Genomic DNA, 12226 nt, shown 5'->3' with positions numbered 1-12226 from the left:
TGCATGAGCTGCTGGGATCAAGGGTTATTAATCCTCTGTGTCTGCCTGGAATGTGCTTTGTTCCTGCGGCTTGCTTTTCCACCTAGAAGTCCCTATCCACTTCAGGAGGGGCAAAGCAACTGAGTTCCATTTTCTAAGGCAGCCTCTGAACTCTCCTTCTGTGCCATTCTGGCTGCTCCTAGACAGTTGATTGCCTGCTGACAGCAATCCATCCTGGAGAAGGAGTCTGTGCCTCTGACGTTCTACCTAGACGTCATTACTGTGCCATGAAAGACTTCCTCTTGGCTGCTCAGGAGCAGTAGGGGCAGCAAATCTGAAGCAGGCACTGAGACCCAAGACAAGATCTGCCCCAAATAAGATGCATCACCCCAGAAGCTGCTGAGGACCCAGCAATCAAGCCAGCTCTCAAATGCCTCAATGACAACTTTTTCTCATTGGCATGAGAGAAACCGCCATTTTGTCATAATGGCCGAGAGATTAAGCCACGCATCAGGCTTGAAAATCACCTCTGCTGTGGACTTCATAGTTGGGCACAGTTATTATTCCCCACTCCCAGTATTCCAGAGAGGGGAAGCTGAGAGTGCCTTGCATATTGTCGATGCTTTTAACCAGGCTTCCTCAACCTCGGCCCTCCAGATGTTTTGAGGCTACAATTCCCAGCATCCCTGACCACTGGTCCTGCTAGCTAGGGATCATGGGAGTTGTAGGCCAAAAACATCTGGAGGGCCGAGGTTGAGGAAGCCTGGTTAAAACACTAAATGCAGCTCTTTGAACATTACCGGTTATTGGAGTGTAGCATGTTCCGGATGGGTTTAGCCCCTCAGTCGCTTTCCTTCAAGCCACCACAGCATGGAACGCACAAACAGTGAGCTTGAAAAGATGCTTAAGCACTGGGGCAGTGGATGGGTTCACTTAGAATAACTTTAAAAGAGCCATAGCTGTAGGAAGATTTGCCAGGAAAATTGAGATTTACCTGAAGCTCTTTGCTGTGCTGAAATGTCCCACCAGGGGGTGCCTGGCATTCTCCATGCAAAAAATGGCTGCGAGCCTTGATTAATTTCTGCTCCAGTTCCCTTGCAAACTGCCACGGCTGATCTATGGGTTTAATAAAGCAGTCTTTTGACAGCATCTTAAGTAAGCATCTCATCCTTTGGCCTGGGGCAGAGGAAGATAATCTGTGGGCAGTATTTTCCTACAGAGTCAAAGGTCCTGCCAGAAATCAGCATGAGTCCCAGGTTAGAACAGCCTGGGTGTGCAGAGATGTCAGCTGGGCTGTGGAATAAGGGAGGAGGTGCCTGCTATCGGACAAGCAGCCCCTAAAGTGTACCAGTTTAGGAAGCAGTTGGGGGGGCAGGGGAGTAGCGTTGAGACTGGCAGGGCCCAGAGGAAGTGGGCAAAGGGCACCTGGTGGTTCAGGTGGCAGAGCTTGGCTGTGCCTGGTGGTTTAGGGGGACGAGGTGGAGATTGATATATTCAAGACAAAACAAATAGCTCTCAGGCCAAGCTGAAAATGGCCTGTCTTCCATTATTATTATTATTATCATCATCATCGATGGCTATACTCTGTCTCCACAGTTGGAGGCAACAATACTTCTGAATCCCTATTGCTATAAAACTCAAGCGGAAAGAGGGCTTTTGTGTTCGAATCCTGCTTCCGGGTTTCCCATCTGGTTGGCCCCTGTGAGAACAGAATGTTGCACTAGATGGGCCATTGGCCTGATCCCGCAAACTCTTCTTATGAAAGGCCCAGGTAGGAGAGGAATGGAGAACCTGTGCCCCCAACTATTTCTTGACTCAGGTCAGAGGGCCATAAGTTTCCTACCTCTAAAGTAGTCTCTTTAACGCAGCTTGCCGAAGAGAGAGAGGTGGAAGAGATTGTGCGTGGGGTGCGGTCTGCCCACAAGGATCCAGAAAGCTTTGCAAACATGGTGGACTCAGAAATGCTGACCAAATTTACTCAGAGCAAAAAGCTAAACTGATAGTTAATAATGTGGTGACAGAAGAATTTAAAATTGAAAAAGGAACACGACAAGGGTGCCCTCTATCCCCTCTTTTATTCATATCAGTCCTGGAGGTGTTGCTGAACATGATTAGGGAGGACCGGTTGGTACAAGGGATAGAGGTCGGAGCGAAACAATACAAATTGAAAGCTTTTGCAGATGACTTAGTTCTGACACTACAGGAGCCAGAACCCAGTACAAAAAGAGTGCTAGAACTTATAGCAGAGTTTGGTCGGGTTGCGGGATTTAAGTTGAACAAACAAAAAACTAAGGTTTTGACCAAAAATTTGACATCTACAGAAACAGAGGGGTTCCAGAGAGAAACAGAATTAAGTGTGGTTAAAAAGGTGAAATACCTAGGGATTTATTTGTCTTCCAAAAACTTGAATTTATTTAAAGACAATTATGAAAAATGTTGGTTGGAAATTAAAAGGGACTTAGAGATTTGGTCAAGATTGAAACTTTCCTTGTTGGGAAGAATTGCAGCTATAAAAATGAATGTATTGCCGAAAATGTTATTTTTATTCCAAACCCTACAGATCGTGGACAGAGTGGAATGCTTCGGAAAATGGCAGAAGGATATATCTAAGTTTGTCTGGCAGGGCAAAAAGCCCCGAATAAAGTTTAAAATACTAACTGACTCAAAAGAAAGAGGGGGTTTTGCCCTGCCGGACTTGAGGTTATATTACGAATCTGCAGCCTTCTGCTGGTTGAAAGATTGGTTTTTGTTAGAAAACACGGATGTCCTAGATCTGGAAGGCTTTGATAATGCTTTTGGTTGGCATGCATACTTATGGTATGACAAGGTTAAAGCTCATAAATTGTTCAAAAACCATATTGTGAGAAAAGCAATTTTTGCAGTCTGGATGAAATACAAAGACTTACTAGAGAGTAAAACCCCGAGGTGGTTATCACCGATGGAGGCCAAGGCTCGAAAAAGGCCCAATATGGAGGCCAAATGGCCGAAATATTGGGAAATAATTGAAAAAATTGGAGACAATTGGAAGCTGCAGAGCCAAGACAAACTAAAAAATAAGGTGCGAGACTGGCTGCATTATGCTCAAATTCAAGAGGTTTTTAAGATGGATAAAAAAGTTGGTTTCCAAGTGGAAAAATCGAAATTGGAGACAGAACTACTAGAACCAAAAACTAAGATACTATCGAGAATGTATAACTTGCTGCTTAAGTGGAATACACAGGATGAGATAGTTAAATCTGCCATGATAAAATGGGCACAGGATGTGGGACACAACATTATGTTTGAGGACTGGGAAAGGTTATGGAACACCGGAATAAAATTCACGGCATGTAGTGCCCTGAAAGAAAACATTATGAAAATGATATACCGGTGGTACATAACCCCAGTCAAGCTAGCTAAGATATATCACCTGTCTGATAATAAATGTTGGAAATGTAAGGAGGCAGAAGGGACATTTTTCCATCTCTGGTGGACCTGCCCAAAAGTGAAGGCCTTCTGGGAAATGATTTATAATGAATTGAAAAAGGTATTTAGGTATACCTTTCCTAAGAAACCAGAGGCCTTCCTGCTGGGCATGGTGGACCAGAAAGTGTCAAAGAAAGATAGAACGTTGTTTATGTATGCTACCACAGCAGCAAGAATTCTCATCGCAAAGAACTGGAAGACACAAGATTTACCCACGTTGGAGGAATGGCAGATGCAGTTGATGGACTACATGGAATTAGCTGAAATGACCGGCAGAATCCGAGATTTGGATGAAGAATCAGTTGAGGGTGATTGGAAAAAATTTAAAGACTATCTGCAAAAATATTATAAGTTGTATGAATCTTAAGATAGTGCATGTTATTGAAAATGTTATGCTTTAGCAAATATGATTAAGCAAATGGTAAAATAAGTTACAAATGAGAAAAGAAGACAAGTGAACCAAACATATTATGTTTATTTTAAAGGTATCAAAAGTGAGATACAACATATTGAATGTGGAGACATAATAATTGAAAGTTGTAACAAGGTTTGAAATAAGGTAACAAATTGCTGATAATGTTATTACAAAGAACGCAGCTTTGGAGGGTGTGGGGAAGTCCAATGTTAAAAAAAAAAAACCCAAAAAAATGTTTCTTGCATTTGGTCTTTCTGTATAATTTGAAATGTACAAAACTATGAAAAGAAACGCAATAAAAATATATATATATAAAAAAAAGAAATGCTGACCAAATTTAGAAAAGATCAGGATTAGGCCTTGGAACAGAGGTCGCCAGCTTGGTGCCCTTTGAGGATGTGGAATTAACAACGCCCACCAGCTGCAGCTACAAGGGCCAGTGGACAAAGATTATGGGAGTGTTCAAGAACATCTGGTAGCAGCTACTCTTCCAGACGATGCCAGCAGATTTCAGGCATTTGCAAAAAAATTGCAGCAGCTATATATATATATATTTGCATACCATAAGATTGTCATATTCTTGATTGCTTTTCTTCCTTCAAATGCTGAGGCATCTCCCCAAAGGAAACCAGATTACTTCTCTTTAATCTCCTGTGTACAAGTCTGCCCTGTAATCCTTTTATAGGGAGGAATTAATCCATTATTCATTTGTTTCTTTTGTCTGATTGGGATTTGTAAATCTGCTTTGCAATGCACATCAAGTTCCTAAAGTGGAGAGCAGCGTTCAGAACTGAACTCGTTTATCTCCTGTTTTCCCTAAGCAATCATGGGCCTGATATAAACCCAAGCAGATTCCATTGCATGTTGGCGGTTAAAAGTCTGATTAATGGGATGGCTCAGCAGCCGCTCTTGGAGCTGACCTCTCTCAAGATGGCACGAGTTCCCCAAATTGAACAGAACATGCCCTATTAACTTCCAAGGACGGAAAGTCCTGGAGCAGCAACTGGTTTCTGGTTTTTGGTTATCTGGAAGGTGCAGTGGGGAGTCCCTTGAGGACACGCTGGAAGAATGAATGAACAAACAAACAAACAAATTTATACCCCACCCTCCCCAGCCAAGACCGGGCTCAGGGCGGCTAACACCAGGTATAAAAACAACTGATACAACTCAAAAACAAGATTAAAATACAATATTAAAATACAGCCTCATTTCAGTAGAAACTCAAATCAAAAACTTTTTAGGGATGAAAACATCAAATCTTCACCAAGGCCAACTATCCAGATTGGTCCTACATGGGCCAGAAAAAAGCCAGGGAAGTCTCCAAATAGGAGTTCCATCACAAAAGGAAAGAGGGGAAGGGGGTCAAGTTGATTCCAAGCCAAAGGCCAGGCGGAACAACTCTGTCTTACAGGCCCTGCAGAAAGAAATCAGATCCTGCAGGGCCCTGGTCTCATGAAACAGAGTGTTCCACCAGGCCGGGGCCAGTGCTGAAAAGGCCCTGCCTCTGGTTGAGGCTAATCTGACTTCCTTAGGGCACGGGACCTCTAGGGTGTTGCTATTTATGGACCTTAAGATGGAGATGGAAACCTTTAACAGTAAGGACTAGATGCTCGAGATTGCACAGAACAGATTTGTTCCTTTCGTTTATTTAAAAGCATTTATATTCGGCAAGATAAAATGGTCTCCAGGCTATTTCTCACTTTACAGAAGAAGCAGCAGAATACAAGAGGTTAATAGTGAGCTGGAACGCACAACAGCATCCCCCAACTTGGTGCCCCTGCTGTGGCAGGCAAAGCAACACCAGGCAAAGTCAGGCTTGCTTCCCAGTGTCTTGTTACATTCAGGCCCCATTCTCTGAGCTCTCCAGGGCTGATTTGCACCTCTCCACCTTCGGTTCCCGTGCCGGGGTCTCTTGCACTGCTCTCTTAAAAAGAGGGATGGAACGTGGACTCCAGATGGCAGGCAGAGCGTGCATCTGTCAGAGTCACTAATAGAAAGCAACAGAGCCTGGTGAAATCGCATTAGCTGCTTTCTGCTTGCTGCATCTTATTAAACAGCCTGGGAGGAGAGCTCTAGGACCATTTTTCTGGAGTGTGTGTGAGAGAGAGAGAGAGATTCTCAAATGTTAACTCAAATGTGCTCCCAGTACATTTCCGAGCACAATTCAAAGTGTTGGTGCTGACCTTTAAAGCCCTAAACGACCTTGGTCCAGTATCTCTGAAGGAGCATCTCCACCTCCATCGTTCAGCCCGGACATTGAGGTCCAGTTCCGAGGGCCTTCTGGCGGTTCCCTCACTGCGAGAAGCCAAGTTACAGGGAACCAGGCAGAGGGCCTTCTTGGTGGTGGCATGGCCCTGTGGAACGCCCTCCCACCAGATGTCAAAGAGAAGAACAACTACCAGACTTTTAGAAGACATCGGAAGGCAGCCCTGTTTAGGGAAGCTTTTAATGTTTGATGCATTACTCTATTTTAATATTTTGTTGGAAGCCACCCAGAGTGGCTGGGGAGACCCAGCCAGATGGGTGGGGTATAAATAATAAATTATTATTATTATTATTATTATTATTATTATTATTATTATTATTATTATTGCCTGTAAGTCAAAGATTCCTCCATCCATATCAGTATGCATCCTCCATTTCATATCAGTATGCAAACATCAGCCTTCGCCTCTACAGCTGCTGGTTGTGGCTCCATCCTTTTTGTGTTTTGCTCTTCCTCACATTCCTCCGAGCCCTGACCCTCCTTCACACGGTGCATATTTAACCTGTGGAACTCCCTGCCACAGGAGGCAGCAATGGCCACCAACCTGGATGGCTTTAAAAAACGACCAGACCATGGAGGAGAGGGCAGTCGATGGCTGTCAGTTTGAGACAGCAATGTTTCTCAATACCAATCACTGGAAACGGCAGGGAGAGGGCTTTTGCGCTCGGATCCAGCTTGACTCCGGTCAGCCACTGTGAGAACAGGATGCTGGAGTGGATGGGCCATGGGCCTGATCCTGCAGGGATCTTCTTAACGTTCTTACACAGTAATTTCGCTATTGGCTAAGCTGCAAGGAAACAAAAGCTGTCTAAGGCTTCGCAGGATGTGCATTCACCAGTGCACGCAGTAAAAGGAAGATGCATGCAATTGCCACACGTGGCAATTTACTGGCTTGCCAGCTTCTCCTAATGCAAAAAGTCCAGGATGTATTTTCCAACAGTCTTACAATATTGTTCAGGTTGGCACACACTCCTGTTTTGCAGGGATTTAATTTTTCAGATGTCAATTCTAGGATATTCTAGATGTCAATTCTTTGGATTTCCAGTACAGCGGTACCTCGGGTTACACATGCTTCAGGTTACATACACTTCAGGTTACAGACTCCGCTAACCCAGAAATAGTACCTCGGGTTAAGAACTTTGCTTCAGGATGAGAACAGAAATCGTGTGGTGGCAGCAGGAGGCCCCACTAGCTAAAGTGGTGCTTCAGGTTAAGAACAGTTTCAGGTTAAGAACGGACCTCCGGAACGAATTAAGTACACAACCAGAGGTACCACTGTATAGAATATTGGCGGTGGCTGCACTCTGTCGCTCTACCTCAGTACATGTAGTTACGAGAGTCTCAGGCTTGGAGTGGGACAGTATTGCAGAATGTGCAGAGTGGATAAAACCATTTCTTAAGGTTGCAAAAAAAAAAATCACCAGTGAAACTAAAGAATTTTAAGAAAACTGCAGCAGAAGACAGGCATAATATACAGACCCACACAAACTACTTGGACATGCTGGATGAAGTCGAAGTAGCTGTTGCAGCTCCAGGCCAGCTATCACCGGTGTCTACAGGAGGAATAATTACCCCATTCTGAAAAATGAAATCCCTGCACAACAGGAATGTGTTCCAACCTGAGCTTTTCCTAGTGAGCTATGCCGCCTGTAGGAAATTTATCCCATTTGAAGAAGCCTTAAAGTTCAAGACTCTTAGGCTGGGACGTGCTGCCCAGGGCTGGTGAGAGTTGTACTGAGAAGCACTCAGAGAGTGGCAGGTTGGGACAGGCTCTGTGGCAGCCTTTTCAAGTTCCCACCCACATTTAGCGGCTTTATTAATCTAACTCCATGTCCCGCCCCATTTTCAAAGGCCCCTTGATGAATAAAGCTGAAAGCGTGGCGTGCCGTTTCATGATAACAATCTCCCTGTTCTGTTATCAAAATCTTTTAAGGGGAGATCAAGGCCTCTCAGAACGTGCCTACTGAACAATTATGAGTGTTCTTTGCTTCCTTGAAGTTCACTTGAGCTCAAAATGCAAAAAAAAGCTGCTGGAATTTTGCTGCAGTGGGAAGGCCCTGGAGGGAAGGATCCTGCAAACTGGACAGGCGAACAGCTCACAAAAGGACCACCATGGGAAGGCAGGACAGGAGTGTTGCAGAACACAAGAACTGGTTTTATGGGATTGTCAGGCTAGACAGCTGGAATATGTTGTCTTTTTTATGTGTGTTTCTTTTACGCGAACCCAAGATCTACCAGAGAGATCCAGCGGCAAAAGCCCTACAGTCAGAACTGAAGGCCAGGGCACCTCAGGGCACATTCTTACCCTAGGGGTTTATTTTCAGTACCAGAACTGAGCTGAGTTTGCATTTCTCCCACACAAACATCCTAATACGGTTCATTTCATTTCTCTTCATTTCAGCCGCCCGATTCACTCAGGAATGTTGCTTTGCTCCTGCCATTGTTAAAACAATTTTGAGGTCAGAAATCCTACAGCAGATCAGCCAGAGAACTCCCCACCGGATCCCGATTCAACTTCTGCAGCCCCCAGTGTTAAAAGAGCTTCCTACACAATGTGGTACAATTAGTGTGTGGTAATACAATTTTGGGACGCGGGTGGCGCTGTGGGTAAAAGCCTCAGCGCCTAGGGCTTGCCGATCGAAAGGTCGGCGGTTCAAATCCCCGTGGTGGGGTGCGCTCCCGTTGCTCGGTCCCAGCGCCTGCCAACCTAGCAGTTCGAAAGCACCCCCGGGTGCAAGTAGATAAATAGGGACCGCTTACTGGCGGGAAGGTAAACGGCGTTTCCGTGTGCTGCGCTGGCTCGCCAGAGCAGCGATGTCACGCTGGCCACGTGACCCGGAAGTGTCTCCGGACATCGCTGGCCCCCGGCCTATAGAGTGAGATGGGCGCACAACCCTAAAGTCGGACACGACTGGCCCGTACGGGCAGGGGTACCTTTACCTTTACCTTTTAATACAATTTAGTACACACCAGTTTTATTAGTACAATTTAGTACATGGCGCAAAAGAAAAAAGGAATGAGGAGGGAAGAGGAAAGCAAGCCCTGGAGCAGCTGCCGCTATTTTTAGCTTCTGAAACAGGGCAGCGTTTAAGGACAAGGAATCAACAGAGTCGTGGAGATGGAAGGAAACTCGCCAGATTCAGCCTGCTGCTGATGCAGGAAATCCATGGCTACAGCATCCCTGCAAAATTCGAAACAAAATACTGTAGATGAATACACAAATGCTGAATTTTGCAGCTGGCATAACGGAGTCAGATGGAAGTAGGTTAGTCGCAAGCACAAAGGGCCTGGCATTGTTTCAGAACTGCCATGTTCCCAGAGCCCTGCCAACACAAGTCAATCTCCTTTTGCCAATGCTGTCCAAATTAGTGACAGTCCACCGAACAGAAATGCCGCCAGCCCTGTCCGTCATGCAGTTTTGGTTCCACCCAGAAGATGGCAGAAGCAACACAATGTCCAGTATTATATAGTGGTACCTCGGGTTAAGTACTTAATTTGTTCCGGAGGTCCATTCTTAACCTGAAACTGTTCTTAACCTGAAGCACCACTTTAGCTAATGGGGCCTCCCGCTGCTGCCGCGCCTCTGGAGCACAATTTCTGATCTCATCCTGAAGCAAAGTTCTTAACCTGAGGTACTATTTCTGGGTTAGCGGAGTCTGTAACCTGAAGCGTATGTAACCTGAAGCGTCTGTAACCCAAGGTACCATTGTAGATAGCTTTGCAAAGTTCTTCCCTCCTGGGTTCCACAACAATCCACAAAGGGTTTCAGTAAAAGGTAAAGGGACCCCTGGCCATTAGGTCCAGTCATGATCGACTCTGGGGTTGCAGAGCTCATCTCAATTTATTGGCCGAGGGAGCCGGCGTACAGCTTCCGGGTCATGTGGCCAGCATGACTGAGCCGCTTCTGGCAAACCAGAGCAGCGCACGGAAATGCCGTTTGCCTTCCCGCCAGAGCGATACCTATTTATCTACTTGCACTTTGACGTGCTTTCGAACTGCTAGGTTGGCAGGAGCAGGGACCGAGCAACGGGAGCTCACCCCGTTGTGGGGATTCAAACCGCCGACCTTCTGATCGGCAAGTCCTAGGCTCTGTGGTTTAGACCATAGTGCCACCAGCGTCCCTTAAAGGGGTCAGTAGGAGAAATCATAGGTGATGGGGGACCCCTCTGGCTCTGAGAGCCAATGGTCAGGCGCAATCTGCATTCTAATGGACACAGGTATTTTGTGTGTTTTTTCCTGGGGGCGGGATGCAGGGGGACACATACCCCTAAAAATTTTGTGAATCTAAGTTTGGCCCCATTGAGGGGTAGTATTTCAATATGAGTAGGAAAATGAGATTACCTCTAAACTTCTTCTTTTTTTAGAAGAAAAGCACTGCAGATATTATTGGCCTGTTTTGTTATAGCAGCTGGGTTTTTCAAATGTTGGATTCTGGCTAAACATTAGGAATCCCTTTCTGAGGGCAGGAACCGTTCAACAGTGGAAGCTCTTGGTCTCTCCATCATTGCAGATTTTTAAAGAGAGGTTGGGTGGCCATCTGCTGGGGATTCTTTAGCTGTTATTCCTGTGTCGCCGGGGGCTGGACTAGATGGCCTCTGGGGGTCCCCCCAACTCTATGATTCTACAAATTAGCTAATGCAGGACAGAGTGCAGAAGTCAAATCTATTAAAGCTGAATGTTCATTCCGGCCAACAGAAGAATCTAAACAATGTGGGGGTCGAAATTGCAAACACGTGAGAGAAATACGAAAAAGCCACATGATTTAAGCCTCGCTGGCTGCAGAGGCTTCCGCTCTGGCCAGTACATTGCCAATGCTTTGCCATTTCCACTGACGGCTTTTTCTTGGGGTTCTAAATCAAGACTCTCAGCCAGAGTCTCCTGTTGTGGTGATAAATGGCTTATTGTATCTCACGCTGGTTTTATATATATGGATGTAACTGGATATTTTAAGCGTTCTGAAGGTTTCATTGTTATATGGCTTGTTCGCTTGCAGAAGCCTTGCTGAAAAAGCAGCACAGAAAGCTTTGAAATAAATAAAAAAAACATCTTAAAAGCGACACACGTTTCTCTGAAGATGGCAATCAGCACAAGATGATGGTTCTGTCTCTTGTTTCCTCTGTGCGTTCCAGTCCGTGGGATCAAACCTGCCTCTCCTGTTATTTATGTTTTTTACCCATTTCTTGGTACTGCTGTTTCAATTAAAATGGCTGCTTCCCATATTATTGGCCCCATCAATCACATGTGCAAATTTGTCGTTTATCCTAAATTAGAAAGAAAAAGCAAGCTCCTGGCATCTCTTGAAGGCAGAGACCTGAACCTTTTCTTCCCCAACTCCTCTTACTTTCTCTGGATGTTGAAGCCCACACAGGGCTGTCCTCAGACAACCTCTACTCCTTCCTCTGGCCTAACTTTCCATGTGCCCCCACCCAGTCCGAGTCCTGCACAGACGAGGACAGCGTCCCTCGCCCAACCAGTCCGTCCACAGAAAAGGCGACAAGAAGCCGTAAAAATACAGTCACATCTTAAGACCATAAGAAGAGCCCATCGATAGCATTCATTTACTGCAGGGAAGTCCAACAGGTCGATCGTGGGGGGTCCGTGGTAGATCGTGGTCGATGGCCCCCCAAAATAATAAAGCTCAACAACTTTTGCTCCCTAAAAATCCAATGGGTAGATCACTGCCTGTTTTTTGATAGTGGATCGCAGTCTCTTGGAAGTTGGACATGTCTGATTTACTGCATTTAAATCTCACCCCCACCCCCAAGGAGTTCAAAGGTGGCCTACATGGTTCTCCCCCTCCTCATTTGATTCCCCCACAACATCCCTGTGAGGTAGGCTAGGCGAAGAGGCAGTGACAAGGTGACTCACTGAGCTCAAGTTCAGGATTTGAACCCTGGTCTTCCAGGTCCTAGTCCAGCACTCTAACCACTCTGCCATTCTGGTTCTAGTTGGGCATCCTGTTCTCACATGGGCCAACCAGCTGCCCCAACTGGAAACCCGCAAGCAGGATCCGGGCACAAGAGCCCTCTCCCTTCCTGCAGTTTCCAGGAACTGGAATTCAGAAGCATACCCTGCCCATCTGGCTGGGTTTCCCTAGCCAC

The sequence above is a fragment of the Podarcis muralis genome, chromosome 11, assembly GCF_964188315.1.
Source record: "Podarcis muralis chromosome 11, rPodMur119.hap1.1, whole genome shotgun sequence".
Taxonomy (NCBI): Eukaryota; Metazoa; Chordata; class Lepidosauria; order Squamata; family Lacertidae; genus Podarcis; species Podarcis muralis.
The sequence above is the reverse complement of the archived record's forward strand: the minus strand, read 5'-3'. Positions refer to the sequence as shown.